At 34.6% G+C, this 14,874-nt stretch overlaps 1 protein-coding gene and 10 non-coding genes across 11 annotated transcripts in view; all 11 read left to right on the top strand.

Moving 5' to 3' along the window:
- The window catches only part of LOC136025983 (bestrophin-2a-like), a 142,582-nt gene that overhangs the window by 91,725 nt on the left and 35,983 nt on the right, over window positions 1-14,874 (top strand). The window lies entirely within an intron of this gene.
- LOC136033791 (U2 spliceosomal RNA) lies at window positions 2,115-2,307 on the top strand. The gene has a single exon (XR_010619018.1). It is a non-coding gene; the product is annotated as a U2 spliceosomal RNA (small nuclear RNA).
- LOC136033762 (U1 spliceosomal RNA) lies at window positions 3,037-3,200 on the top strand. The gene has a single exon (XR_010619011.1). It is a non-coding gene; the product is annotated as a U1 spliceosomal RNA (small nuclear RNA).
- Window positions 3,978-4,093, top strand: LOC136033829 (U5 spliceosomal RNA). The gene has a single exon (XR_010619030.1). It is a non-coding gene; the product is annotated as a U5 spliceosomal RNA (small nuclear RNA).
- LOC136033797 (U2 spliceosomal RNA) lies at window positions 6,249-6,440 on the top strand. The gene has a single exon (XR_010619020.1). It is a non-coding gene; the product is annotated as a U2 spliceosomal RNA (small nuclear RNA).
- On the top strand, window positions 7,170-7,333 carry LOC136033767 (U1 spliceosomal RNA). The gene has a single exon (XR_010619012.1). It is a non-coding gene; the product is annotated as a U1 spliceosomal RNA (small nuclear RNA).
- LOC136033834 (U5 spliceosomal RNA) lies at window positions 7,991-8,106 on the top strand. The gene has a single exon (XR_010619031.1). It is a non-coding gene; the product is annotated as a U5 spliceosomal RNA (small nuclear RNA).
- LOC136033809 (U2 spliceosomal RNA) lies at window positions 10,516-10,707 on the top strand. Its single transcript, XR_010619023.1, has one exon. It is a non-coding gene; the product is annotated as a U2 spliceosomal RNA (small nuclear RNA).
- LOC136033771 (U1 spliceosomal RNA) lies at window positions 11,437-11,600 on the top strand. The gene has a single exon (XR_010619015.1). It is a non-coding gene; the product is annotated as a U1 spliceosomal RNA (small nuclear RNA).
- Window positions 12,259-12,374, top strand: LOC136033837 (U5 spliceosomal RNA). The gene has a single exon (XR_010619032.1). It is a non-coding gene; the product is annotated as a U5 spliceosomal RNA (small nuclear RNA).
- On the top strand, window positions 14,585-14,776 carry LOC136033793 (U2 spliceosomal RNA). Its single transcript, XR_010619019.1, has one exon. It is a non-coding gene; the product is annotated as a U2 spliceosomal RNA (small nuclear RNA).

Consider the following 14,874-nt stretch of genomic DNA (forward strand, 5'->3'; position numbering starts at 1 on the left):
ACAAGTAGGCTAACCCTGGAAAATGCAGAATATGAACAAAAATCCAATCTTTTCAAAAATGAAAAACAAATTGTGAAGTTATGGGCAGATAGCGAAAAGGGACAGTAATTGTGAAATATGGCACACCTTCCAGAGGTATCTAAATAAGCTATGTTTATAGTGAAGTAGACGTGATTAGTGTTGTTATTTGCCTAGTTGGCTATAGCTCTTCAGTTGACAAGTTCCTGGCTAAGTATTTGCTGTTATCTTTTGCAGATTACAACCAGGGAAGCGAATTTTGGGCGGGTAAGGGATGCTCGACGGCACTCTTGGTTTGGTGCAATAACTTGCCAAGTCCTAGGTGCTCTTGAGCCCCCATTCTCTTGGGGTCCTCATTCCTCCCTCGTCTAAGAACAGTATTTCCATTCCAGTTTAGGAGGTTCCTCTAAAATGAGGAGTTTTGATATTTTATAGGGGCAAATTCTTTGATTTGGGGATTCCATGGGTTTCTAAACACACTACTCTGTCTGGCGGGAGAAAACGATTCAAGAGACAATGCTCTGTGTGAAATGCTCTGTGTGTGAAGGGAAAAGAGAATCAACAGGCGATTCTCCATGTGAAGGGAGAACGAGAAAAGGGTCTCTGAGGAAGGAGAAGCCTGGAGCTTAAACGCAAATATAACACAAATATATATAATATAAAAATATATATTTTGGGGTATTTTTGTGAAAGCAAGTGAAAAAACAAGACAATTATTCTCTCTGGATTTTGAAAAAAAAAAAAAAAAAAACTTGAATCAACAGGCGATTCTCCATGTGAAGGGAGAACGAGAAAATGGTCTCTGAGGAAGGAGAAGCCTGGAGCTTAAATGCAAATATAACGCAGATAAATATATATATATATATATATATATATATATATATATATATATATATATATATATATATATATATATATATATATATATATGTATATATATATATATGTATATCATTTACTTTTTTATAGTGGCATAAATAAAGGTATTTTATAGTACTATAAAGGTAAAAATGTACTTAAAAAAAAAAAATTGTAGATACTTGAATTTTTAGGTTGACGTTAGTTTTGACAAGATTTTGGAAGAAACTATATTTCAAGGGGACGGGGGCAAAATGAGGCTTGGGGGAGGGGAAAACCAAGGTGTGGAAGGGGCAGTTGCCAACCTCCTTCCCAATAGTAAATTACCCCCCCCCCCCACTTTGTATGGTTCGAACCTTACAGTTGTTTAATAAGCTTAGACTCAAATTCTACGATAAAACTGGAATTATGCTTGAAGGCCATCTATTCTTCAAGACAGTCTTCTGGCTACATTGTTAGTAATAAGATGGAATTATAGAATTAATCAAGTAAATGACAAATGAAAAGGATAAATAGTTTTAAAATAAAGTAAGCAATCATTTATCTGATAAAGCCCAGGGATGGATTTATCTCCCCCGGGCTGTGTCTGGAAAATCATTTTGGAGGGAGTGATTGAAAAATAAAAAATAAAAACCCATCGGAAACTTGTTTAAATTCATTGCGTTACGTTTTAAAGAGTCGGACAAAATAGGTTATTAGCCTGCTGGATTCAGCCTTGAACTCCAGTTTCCATGAATTGACGCTTTTGATCAATACCAGTGATTTCAACTGGTGGATTGACAATTTTTATTGCAAATAAAGCTGTGTTTTTGGGGTATTTTTGTAAATGCAAGTGAAAAAACAAGAGAATTGTTCTCTCTGGATTTTGAAAAAAAAAAAAAATACTTGTATCTGTCCTCCGTCCCCTTAATTACCGCGAATTAACGTCATTCCCTGGTTCTGATCATTGTCAGCTAAAGGGCCATGACAATATATCTCTGATTTAAGGCTCATCTTTTCTGATTTTCGCTTTTTGAATGACAATTTTGTCCAAGTCTCGATTGGAAAGTTTATCGTTTACCATTAAAATTTTGAGATAAACTTTGATATTATGGAAAATGTTTCATACTGTTTATAAAAATCTAAAGATAAAGTAATAAATTAATTGAATATTATTTGAGCATTGCAACCGAAACTGATTTTTTGACAAACTTTGTTATTCGTATTCTTATAAAGTCTTTGACAATCTTTGTCGAATTATCGCTTCTCGGCCTTTTGGCTAAGATCAAAGTGTAGTATCTGTTCTTATCAGCTTAATATCTGATACGGCCCCTACATGGGGCCCAGAATATTAAACTGATTTTTGGAAACCGGAGGGATGTCGGGGCTTGCTCCGCTCCCCTTCACGGGTTGGCCCGGTATTGCAGTACCTCCGGGATCGGCGCACCCCTTTCGAGGGGAAACCAAAGTCCATGAATCCGAATCAATTCTATGCGTTATACGGTATTCAAATTGAAGAGAAACTGCACATACATGTAGCTACCTAGTCATTAAATATATTCGGAATTTTTTATTTTCATCCGAAAAGAAGAACCAGTGTATATAATTTACAAAAATTAAAAGGTAAAAAAGCCAGTGACTACTCGGCATAGTTAATTTAAAGTGCCCAAGCTGGATCAAAGTTCTCATGCATCTTTATCGAAAATAGTTCATAATTATAAACTGCTGAAATTTCATATTGAACCAATATTCGATAAAATTGCTGAAGTGATTGTTTTTGGCCTCAGACGACTTGGTTCTGCGGCGAGTTGTTGATATTCGTAATGGCTAAAGCCCCCAATGGTTTTTGGCGAGAAAATAATTGGTATAGTCAGTAGAACGGCCACTGGGCTCTTAGAAATTAAAAGTTTCGACTTTTCAGTCGTATTGATGAGAGAGCGAGAAACCCCTGATTTTCTTTTCTCATAAAGATAAAGTTGCATTTAAATGATTAAGACGTTTGCATATGAAAATGAAATGGGACATTGCTATTTTCAAAAATAATTTAGAGACTTGATTCACTGCTGTGAAAAAGTTTTCTAAAGCTGCATGTGTTTAATAAATTAGAGTTTCCGAATGGCATTCAAAGCAACCGGGTTTATGTCGAAAGATATTAGTAAAATGTTAGATTTCTACCAATTCATACTTACCTGGCTGGGGAGCTGCCTTGATCATGAAGGAGGCGCTCCCAGGGTGAGGCCTTTCCATTGCACTTCGGATTGGCTGACCCCTGTGATTACCCCAAATGGGGGTAACTCAACAGCGTAATTTTTGGTAGTGGGGGACTGCGTTCGCGCGGACCCCTGTCCACATATTGAAAAGTTTTGTTTTTCCTTTGAGCCCATCGTTTAGGTCACATAGTTGTGAGTTGAAAAAAGAAAGTATACAAGTTGATGTTGTTAAGATTTGAGTAAAATTGATCATTTGGCCCTATTGAAAAAATTAATTTTCTGATAAACTTACATATTTGAAATATTACGGAGAGGGTTGAGCGTATACTCTATAGAAGATGGTTCTGGAATTTTCTCCAGAACATGTCTGAAATAAATATATTTTGTTTTTCTTAGTCTTGTGTTAAAGCAAAGGATGGTATCAATGACCAGTCGCCATAATTAAATTAAATTGCCTAAACTCATTGAGTTCCTGATGCATTTTGTTTTTAAAAATACTCTGTAATTATTAAATACTGATTTTTAAATTGAACCAGGAATCGAATCCAATTGCTGAAATTTAAATTAAGTCACAAAGGCTAGTCTTAAAAAGTGAAATGCCCTTGGTCACCACACATTTCATCAAGTCAATTGCATTGGCAACATATCAAACTAAAAGTTATCTATGTTTGATAAGTGCCTGATTACTGAATATTTATATTATTTTCTGCGGATGTAGTTTTGATACCATGTCATTAAAGTTGCCCATGAATTGCTGCTCATTGAATATGTTTTCTCATCATATGATTTTTTGGCCCGTATTTAATTGGTTCAATATTGGATTTTTGTTGCTTTCGAACCTTGTTAAAAAAAAACATGAGGATTTACTAGGATTTATTTTTATATACTCAAGTCAATCTTGGCAATTTTCATAGCTCTGGCCTCTCCTCATATCGAGTTAATCTTTCGCCTTTTACTAAAGATTACCGTGGGGAGGGGCACTTGATGAGTCTTAACAAATTTTTGAATGCCGAAAGGCAGACTAGCCTATACTACTGTAGTATGTTTGAACATTTCTAGACTACGTATCTCTTGATTATGGGGTCGGACAAGTAGGCTAACCCTGGAAAATGCAGAATATGAACAAAAATCCAATCTTTTCAAAAATGAAAAACAAATTGTGAAGTTATGGGCAGATAGCGAAAAGGGACAGTAATTGTGAAATATGGCACACCTTCCAGAGGTATCTAAATAAGCTATGTTTATAGTGAAGTAGACGTGATTAGTGTTGTTATTTGCCTAGTTGGCTATAGCTCTTCAGTTGACAAGTTCCTGGCTAAGTATTTGCTGTTATCTTTTGCAGATTACAACCAGGGAAGCGAATTTTGGGCGGGTAAGGGATGCTCGACGGCACTCTTGGTTTGGTGCAATAACTTGCCAAGTCCTAGGTGCTCTTGAGCCCCCATTCTCTTGGGGTCCTCATTCCTCCCTCGTCTAAGAACAGTATTTCCATTCCAGTTTAGGAGGTTCCTCTAAAATGAGGAGTTTTGATATTTTATAGGGGCAAATTCTTTGATTTGGGGATTCCATGGTTTCTAAACACACTACTCTGTCTGGCGGGAGAAAACGATTCAAGAGACAATGCTCTGTGTGAAATGCTCTGTGTGTGAAGGGAAAAGAGAATCAACAGGCGATTCTCCATGTGAAGGGAGAACGAGAAAAGGGTCTCTGAGGAAGGAGAAGCCTGGAGCTTAAACGCAAATATAACACAAATATATATAATATAAAAATATATATTTTGGGGTATTTTTGTGAAAGCAAGTGAAAAAACAAGACAATTATTCTCTCTGGATTTTGAAAAAAAAAAAAAAAAAAACTTGAATCAACAGGCGATTCTCCATGTGAAGGGAGAACGAGAAAATGGTCTCTGAGGAAGGAGAAGCCTGGAGCTTAAATGCAAATATAACGCAGATAAATATATATATATATATATATATATATATATATATATATATATATATATATATATATATGTATATATATATATATGTATATCATTTACTTTTTTATAGTGGCATAAATAAAGGTATTTTATAGTACTATAAAGGTAAAAATGTACTTTAAAAAAAAAAATTGTAGATGCTTGAATTTTTAGGTTGACCTTAGTTTTGACAAGATTTTGGAAGAAACTATATTTCAAGGGGACGGGGGCAAAATGAGGCTTGGGGGAGGGGAAAACCAAGGTGTGGAAGGGGCAGTTGCCAACCTCCTTCCCAATAGTAAATTACCCCCCCCCCCCCCCACTTTGTATGGTTCGAACCTTACAGTTGTTTAATAAGCTTAGACTCAAATTCTACGATAAAACTGGAATTATGCTTGAAGGCCATCTATTCTTCAAGACAGTCTTCTGGCTACATTGTTAGTAATAAGATGGAATTATAGAATTAATCAAGTAAATGACAAATGAAAAGGATAAATAGTTTTAAAATAAAGTAAGCAATCATTTATCTGATAAAGCCAGGGATGGATTTATCTCCCCCGGGCTGTGTCTGGAAAATCATTTTGGAGGGAGTGATTGAAAAATAAAAAATAAAAACCCATCGGAAACTTGTTTAAATTCATTGCGTTACGTTTTAAAGAGTCGGACAAAATAGGTTATTAGCCTGCTGGATTCAGCCTTGTCCTCCAGTTTCCATGAATTGACGCTTTTGATCAATACCAGTGATTTCAACTGGTGGATTGACAATTTTTATTGCAAATAAAGCTGTGTTTTTGGGGTATTTTTGTAAATGCAAGTGAAAAAACAAGAGAATTGTTCTCTCTGCATTTTGAAAAAAAAAATAAAAAATACTTGTATCTGTCCTCCGTCCCCTTAATTACCGCGAATTAACGTCATTCCCTGGTTCTGATCATTGTCAGCTAAAGGGCCACGACAATATATCTCTGATTTAAGGCTCATCTTTTCTGATTTTCGCTTTTTGAATGACAATTTTGTCCAAGTCCCGATTGGAAAGTTTATCGTTTACCATTAAAATTTTGAGATAAACTTTGATATTATGGAAAATGTTTCATACTGTTTATAAAAATCTAAAGATAAAGTAATAAATTAATTGAATATTATTTGAGCATTGCAACCGAAACTGATTTTTTGACAAACTTTGTTATTCGTATTCTTATAAAGTCTTTGACAATCTTTGTCGAATTATCGCTTCTCGGCCTTTTGGCTAAGATCAAAGTGTAGTATCTGTTCTTATCAGCTTAATATCTGATACGGCCCCTACATGGGGCCCAGAATATTAAACTGATTTTTGGAAACCGGAGGGATGTCGGGGCTTGCTCCGCTCCCTTAACGCGTTGGGCCGGTATTGCAGTACCTCCGGGATCGGCGCACCCCTTTCGAGGGGAAACCAAAGTCCATGAATCCGAATCAATTCTATGCGTTATACGGTTTTCAAATTGAAGAGAAACTGCACATACATGTAGTTTCCTAGTCACTAAATATATTCGGAATTTTTTATTTTCATCCGAAAAGAAGAATCAGTGTATATAATTTACAAAAATTAAAAGGTAAAAAAGCCAGTGACTACTCGGCATAGTTAATTTAAAGTGCCCAAGCTGGATCAAAGTTCTCATGCATCTTTATCGAAAATAGTTCATAATTATAAACTGCTGAAATTTCATATTGAACCAATATTCGATAAAATTGCTGAAGTGATTGTTTTTGGCCTCAGACGACTTGGTTCTACGGCGAGTTGTTGATATTTGTAATGGCTAAAGCCCCCAATGGTTTTTGGCGAGAAAATAATTGGTATAGTCAGTAGAACGGCCACTGGGCTCTTAGAAATTAAAAGTTTCGACTTTTCAGTCGTATTGATGAGAGAGCGAGAAACCCCTGATTTTCTTTTCTCATAAAGATAAAGTTGCATTTAAATGATTAAGACGTTTGCATATGAAAATGAAATGGGACATTGCTATGTATAAAAATAATTTAGAGACTTGATTCACTGCTGTGAAAAAGTTTTCTAAAGCTGCATGTGTTTAGTAAATTAGAGTTTTCGAATGGCATTCAAAGCAACCGGATTTATGTCGAAAGATATTAGTAAAATGTTAGATTTCTACCAATTCATACTTACCTGGCTGGGGAGCTGCCTTGATCATGAAGGAGGCGCTCCCAGGGTGAGGCCTTTCCATTGCACTTCGGATTGGCTGACCCCTGTGATTACCCCAAATGGGGGTAACTCAACAGCGTAATTTTTGGTAGTGGGGGACTGCGTTCGCGCGGACCCCTGTCCACATATTGAAAAGTTTTTGTTTTCCTTTGAGCCCATCGTTTAGGTCCCATAGCTGTGAGTTGAAAAAAGAAAGTATACAAGTTGATGTTGTTTTTCTCCAGAACATGTCTGAAATAAATATATTTTGTTTTTCTCAGTCTTGTGTTAAAGCAAAGGATGGTATCAATGACCAGTCGCCATAATTAAATTAAATTGCCTAAACTCATTGAATTCCTGATGCATTTTGTTTTTAAAAATACTCTGTAATTATTAAATACTGATTTTTAAATTGAACCAGGAATCGAATCCAATTGCTGAAATTTAAATTAAGTCACAAAGGCTAGTCTTAAAAAGTGAAATGCCCTTGGTCACCACACATTTCATCAAGTCAATTGCATTGGCAACATATCAAACTAAAAGTTATCTATGTTTGATAAGTGCCTGATTACTGAATATTTATATTATTTTCTGCGGATGTAGTTTTGATACCATGTCATTAAAGTTGCCCATGAATTGCTGCTCATTGAATATGTTTTCTCATCATATGATTTTTTGGCCCGTATTTAATTGGTTGAATATTGGATTTTTGTTGCTTTCGAACCTTGTTAAAAAAAAAACATGAGGATTTACTAGGATTTATTTTTATATACTCAAGTCAATCTTGGCAATTTTCATAGCTCTGGCCTCTCCTCATATCGAGTTAATCTTTCGCCTTTTACTAAAGATTACCGTGGGGAGGGGCACTTGATGAGTCTTAACAAATTTTTGAATGCCGAAAGGCAGACTAGCCTATACTACTGTAGTATGTTTGAATATTTCTAGACTACGTATCTCTTGATTATGGGGTCGGACAAGTAGGCTAACCCTGGAAAATGCAGAATATGAACAAAAATCCAATCTTTTCAAAAATGAAAAACAAATTGTGAAGTTATGGGCAGATAGCGAAAAGGGACAGTAATTGTGAAATATGGCACACCTTCCAGAGCTATCTAAATAAGCTATGTTTATAATGAAGTAGACGTGATTAGTGTTGTTATTTGCCTAGTTGGCTATAGCTCTTCAGTTGACAAGTTCCTGGCTAAGTATTTGCTGTTATCTTTTGCAGATTAGAACCAGGGAAGCGAATTTTGGGCGGGTAAGGGATGCTCGACGGCACTCTTGGTTTGGTGCAATAACTTGCCAAGTCCTAGGTGCTCTTGAGCCCCCATTCTCTTGGGGTCCTCATTCCTCCCTCGTCTAAGAACAGTATTTCCATTCCAGTTTAGGAGGTTCCTCTAAAATGAGGAGTTTTGATATTTTATAGGGGCAAATTCTTTGATTTGGGGATTCCATGGGTTTTTAAACACACTACTCTGTCTGGCGGGAGAAAACGATTCAAGAGACAATGCTCTGTGTGAAATGCTCTGTGTGTGAAGGGAAAAGAGAATCAACAGGCGATTCTCCATGTGAAGGGAGAACGAGAAAAGGGTCTCTGAGGAAGGAGAAGCCTGGAGCTTAAACGCAAATATAACACAAATATATATAATATAAAAATATATATTTTGGGGTATTTTTGTGAAAGCAAGTGAAAAAACAAGACAATTATTCTCTCTGGATTTTGAAAAAAAAAAAAAACTTGAATCAACAGGCGATTCTCCATGTGAAGGGAGAACGAGAAAATGGTCTCTGAGGAAGGAGAAGCCTGGAGCTTAAATGCAAATATAACGCAGATAAATATATATATATAAATATATATATATATATATATATATATATATATATATATATATATATATATATATATATATATATATATATATATATATATATATATATATATATATATATATATATATATATACATATATATATATATATATATATATATATATATATATATATATATATATATATATATATATATATATATATATTTATATATATATATATGTATATATATATATATATATATATATATATATATATATATATATATATATATATATATATATATATATATATATATATATATATATATATATATATATATATATATATATATATATATATATATATATATATATATATATATATATATATATATATATATATATATATATATATATATATATATATATATATATATGTATATCATTTACTTTTTTATAGTGGCATAAATAAAGGCATTTTATAGTAATATAAAGGTAAAAATGTACTTAAAAAAAAAAATTGTAGATGCTTGAATTTTTAGGTTGACGTTAGTTTTGACAAGATTTTGGAAGAAACTATATTTCAAGGGGACGGGGGCAAAATGAGGCTTGGGGGAGGGGAAAACCAAGGTGTGGAAGGGGCAGTTGCCAACCTCCTGCCCAATAGTAAATCACCCCCCCCCACACACACACTTTTTATGGTTCGAACCTTACAGTTGTTTAATAAGCTTAGACTCAAATTCTACGATAAAACTGGAATTATGCTTGAAGGCCATCTATTCTTCAAGACAGTCTTCTGGCTACATTGTTAGTAATAAGATGGAATTATAGAATTAATCAAGTAAATGACAAATGAAAAGGATAAATAGTTTTAAAATAAAGTAAGCAATCATTTATCTGATAAAGCCCAGGGATGGGTTTAAATTCATTGCGTTACGTTTTAAAGAGTCGGACAAAATAGGTTATTAGCCTGCTGGATTCAGCCTTGTCCTCCAGTTTCCATGAATTGACGCTTTTGATCAATACCAGTGATTTCAACTGGTGGATTGACAATTTTTATTGCAAATAAAGCTGTGTTTTTGGGGTATTTTTGTAAATGCAAGTGAAAAAACAAGAGAATTGTTCTCTCTGCATTTTGAAAAAAAAAAATAAAAAATACTTGTATCTGTCCTCCGTCCCCTTAATTACCGCGAATTAACGTCATTCCCTGGTTCTGATCATTGTCAGCTAAAGGGCCACGACAATATATCTCTGATTTAAGGCTCATCTTTTCTGATTTTCGCTTTTTGAATGACAATTTTGTCCAAGTCCCGATTGGAAAGTTTATCGTTTACCATTAAAATTTTGAGATAAACTTTGATATTATGGAAAATGTTTCATACTGTTTATAAAAATCTAAAGATAAAGTAATAAATTAATTGAATATTATTTGAGCATTGCAACCGAAACTGATTTTTTGACAAACTTTGTTATTCGTATTCTTATAAAGTCTTTGACAATCTTTGTCGAATTATCGCTTCTCGGCCTTTTGGCTAAGATCAAAGTGTAGTATCTGTTCTTATCAGCTTAATATCTGATACGGCCCCTACATGGGGCCCAGAATATTAAACTGATTTTTGGAAACCGGAGGGATGTCGGGGCTTGCTCCGCTCCCTTAACGCGTTGGGCCGGTATTGCAGTACCTCCGGGATCGGCGCACCCCTTTCGAGGGGAAACCAAAGTCCATGAATCCGAATCAATTCTATGCGTTATACGGTTTTCAAATTGAAGAGAAACTGCACATACATGTAGTTTCCTAGTCACTAAATATATTCGGAATTTTTTATTTTCATCCGAAAAGAAGAATCAGTGTATATAATTTACAAAAATTAAAAGGTAAAAAAGCCAGTGACTACTCGGCATAGTTAATTTAAAGTGCCCAAGCTGGATCAAAGTTCTCATGCATCTTTATCGAAAATAGTTCATAATTATAAACTGCTGAAATTTCATATTGAACCAATATTCGATAAAATTGCTGAAGTGATTGTTTTTGGCCTCAGACGACTTGGTTCTACGGCGAGTTGTTGATATTTGTAATGGCTAAAGCCCCCAATGGTTTTTGGCGAGAAAATAATTGGTATAGTCAGTAGAACGGCCACTGGGCTCTTAGAAATTAAAAGTTTCGACTTTTCAGTCGTATTGATGAGAGAGCGAGAAACCCCTGATTTTCTTTTCTCATAAAGATAAAGTTGCATTTAAATGATTAAGACGTTTGCATATGAAAATGAAATGGGACATTGCTATGTATAAAAATAATTTAGAGACTTGATTCACTGCTGTGAAAAAGTTTTCTAAAGCTGCATGTGTTTAGTAAATTAGAGTTTTCGAATGGCATTCAAAGCAACCGGATTTATGTCGAAAGATATTAGTAAAATGTTAGATTTCTACCAATTCATACTTACCTGGCTGGGGAGCTGCCTTGATCATGAAGGAGGCGCTCCCAGGGTGAGGCCTTTCCATTGCACTTCGGATTGGCTGACCCCTGTGATTACCCCAAATGGGGGTAACTCAACAGCGTAATTTTTGGTAGTGGGGGACTGCGTTCGCGCGGACCCCTGTCCACATATTGAAAAGTTTTTGTTTTTCCTTTGAGCCCATCGTTTAGGTCCCATAGCTGTGAGTTGAAAAAAGAAAGTATACAAGTTGATGTTGTTTTTCTCCAGAACATGTCTGAAATAAATATATTTTGTTTTTCTCAGTCTTGTGTTAAAGCAAAGGATGGTATCAATGACCAGTCGCCATAATTAAATTAAATTGCCTAAACTCATTGAATTCCTGATGCATTTTGTTTTTAAAAATACTCTGTAATTATTAAATACTGATTTTTAAATTGAACCAGGAATCGAATCCAATTGCTGAAATTTAAATTAAGTCACAAAGGCTAGTCTTAAAAAGTGAAATGCCCTTGGTCACCACACATTTCATCAAGTCAATTGCATTGGCAACATATCAAACTAAAAGTTATCTATGTTTGATAAGTGCCTGATTACTGAATATTTATATTATTTTCTGCGGATGTAGTTTTGATACCATGTCATTAAAGTTGCCCATGAATTGCTGCTCATTGAATATGTTTTCTCATCATATGATTTTTTGGCCCGTATTTAATTGGTTGAATATTGGATTTTTGTTGCTTTCGAACCTTGTTAAAAAAAAAACATGAGGATTTACTAGGATTTATTTTTATATACTCAAGTCAATCTTGGCAATTTTCATAGCTCTGGCCTCTCCTCATATCGAGTTAATCTTTCGCCTTTTACTAAAGATTACCGTGGGGAGGGGCACTTGATGAGTCTTAACAAATTTTTGAATGCCGAAAGGCAGACTAGCCTATACTACTGTAGTATGTTTGAATATTTCTAGACTACGTATCTCTTGATTATGGGGTCGGACAAGTAGGCTAACCCTGGAAAATGCAGAATATGAACAAAAATCCAATCTTTTCAAAAATGAAAAACAAATTGTGAAGTTATGGGCAGATAGCGAAAAGGGACAGTAATTGTGAAATATGGCACACCTTCCAGAGCTATCTAAATAAGCTATGTTTATAATGAAGTAGACGTGATTAGTGTTGTTATTTGCCTAGTTGGCTATAGCTCTTCAGTTGACAAGTTCCTGGCTAAGTATTTGCTGTTATCTTTTGCAGATTAGAACCAGGGAAGCGAATTTTGGGCGGGTAAGGGATGCTCGACGGCACTCTTGGTTTGGTGCAATAACTTGCCAACTCCTAGGTGCTCTTGAGCCCCCATTCGCTTGGGGTCCTCATTCCTCCCTCGTCTAAGAACAGTATTTCCATTCCAGTTTAGGAGGTTCCTCTAAAATGAGGAGTTTTGATATTTTATAGGGGCAAATTCTTTGATTTGGGGATTCCATGGGTTTTTAAACACACTACTCTGTCTGGCGGGAGAAAACGATTCAAGAGACAATGCTCTGTGTGAAATGCTCTGTGTGTGAAGGGAAAAGAGAATCAACAGGCGATTCTCCATGTGAAGGGAGAACGAGAAAAGGGTCTCTGAGGAAGGAGAAGCCTGGAGCTTAAACGCAAATATAACACAAATATATATAATATAAAAATATATATTTTGGGGTATTTTTGTGAAAGCAAGTGAAAAAACAAGACAATTATTCTCTCTGGATTTTGAAAAAAAAAAAAAAAACTTGAATCAACAGGCGATTCTCCATGTGAAGGGAGAACGAGAAAATGGTCTCTGAGGAAGGAGAAGCCTGGAGCTTAAATGCAAATATAACGCAGATAAATATATATATATATATAAATATATATATATATATATATATATATATATATATATATATATATATATATATATATATATATTTATATATATATATATATGTATATATATATATATATATATATATATATATATATATATATATATATATATATATATATATATATATATATATATATATATATATATATATATATATATATATATATATATGTATATCATTTACTTTTTTATAAGTGGCATAAATAAAGGCATTTTATAGTAATATAAAGGTAAAAATGTACTTAAAAAAAAAAATTGTAGATGCTTGAATTTTTAGGTTGACGTTAGTTTTGACAAGATTTTGGAAGAAACTATATTTCAAGGGGACGGGGGCAAAATGAGGCTTGGGGGAGGGGAAAACCAAGGTGTGGAAGGGGCAGTTGCCAACCTCCTGCCCAATAGTAAATCCCCCCCCCCCACACACACACTTTTTATGGTTCGAACCTTACAGTTGTTTAATAAGCTTAGACTCAAATTCTACGATAAAACTGGAATTATGCTTGAAGGCCATCTATTCTTCAAGACAGTCTTCTGGCTACATTGTTAGTAATAAGATGGAATTATAGAATTAATCAAGTAAATGACAAATGAAAAGGATAAATAGTTTTAAAATAAAGTAAGCAATCATTTATCTGATAAAGCCCAGGGATGGGTTTAAATTCATTGCGTTACGTTTTAAAGAGTCGGACAAAATAGGTTATTAGCCTGCTGGATTCAGCCTTGTCCTCCAGTTTCCATGAATTGACGCTTTTGATCAATACCAGTGATTTCAACTGGTGGATTGACAATTTTTATTGCAAATAAAGCTGTGTTTTTGGGGTATTTTTGTAAATGCAAGTGAAAAAACAAGAGAATTGTTCTCTCTGCATTTTGAAAAAAAAAAATAAAAAATACTTGTATCTGTCCTCCGTCCCCTTAATTACCGCGAATTAACGTCATTCCCTGGTTCTGATCATTGTCAGCTAAAGGGCCACGACAATATATCTCTGATTTAAGGCTCATCTTTTCTGATTTTCGCTTTTTGAATGACAATTTTGTCCAAGTCCCGATTGGAAAGTTTATCGTTTACCATTAAAATTTTGAGATAAACTTTGATATTATGGAAAATGTTTCATACTGTTTATAAAAATCTAAAGATAAAGTAATAAATTAATTGAATATTATTTGAGCATTGCAACCGAAACTGATTTTTTGACAAACTTTGTTATTCGTATTCTTATAAAGTCTTTGACAATCTTTGTCGAATTATCGCTTCTCGGCCTTTTGGCTAAGATCAAAGTGTAGTATCTGTTCTTATCAGCTTAATATCTGATACGGCCCCTACATGGGGCCCAGAATATTAAACTGATTTTTGGAAACCAGAGGGATGTCGGGGCTTGCTCCGCTCCCTTAACGCGTTGGGCCGGTATTGCAGTACCTCCGGGATCGGCGCACCCCTTTCGAGGGGAAACCAAAGTCCATGAATCCGAATCAATTCTATGCGTTATACGGTTTTCAAATTGAAGAGAAACTGCACATACATGTAGTTTCCTAGTCA

The sequence above is a fragment of the Artemia franciscana genome, chromosome 1 (genome assembly GCF_032884065.1).
Source record: "Artemia franciscana chromosome 1, ASM3288406v1, whole genome shotgun sequence".
NCBI classification, from domain to species: domain Eukaryota; kingdom Metazoa; phylum Arthropoda; class Branchiopoda; order Anostraca; family Artemiidae; genus Artemia; species Artemia franciscana.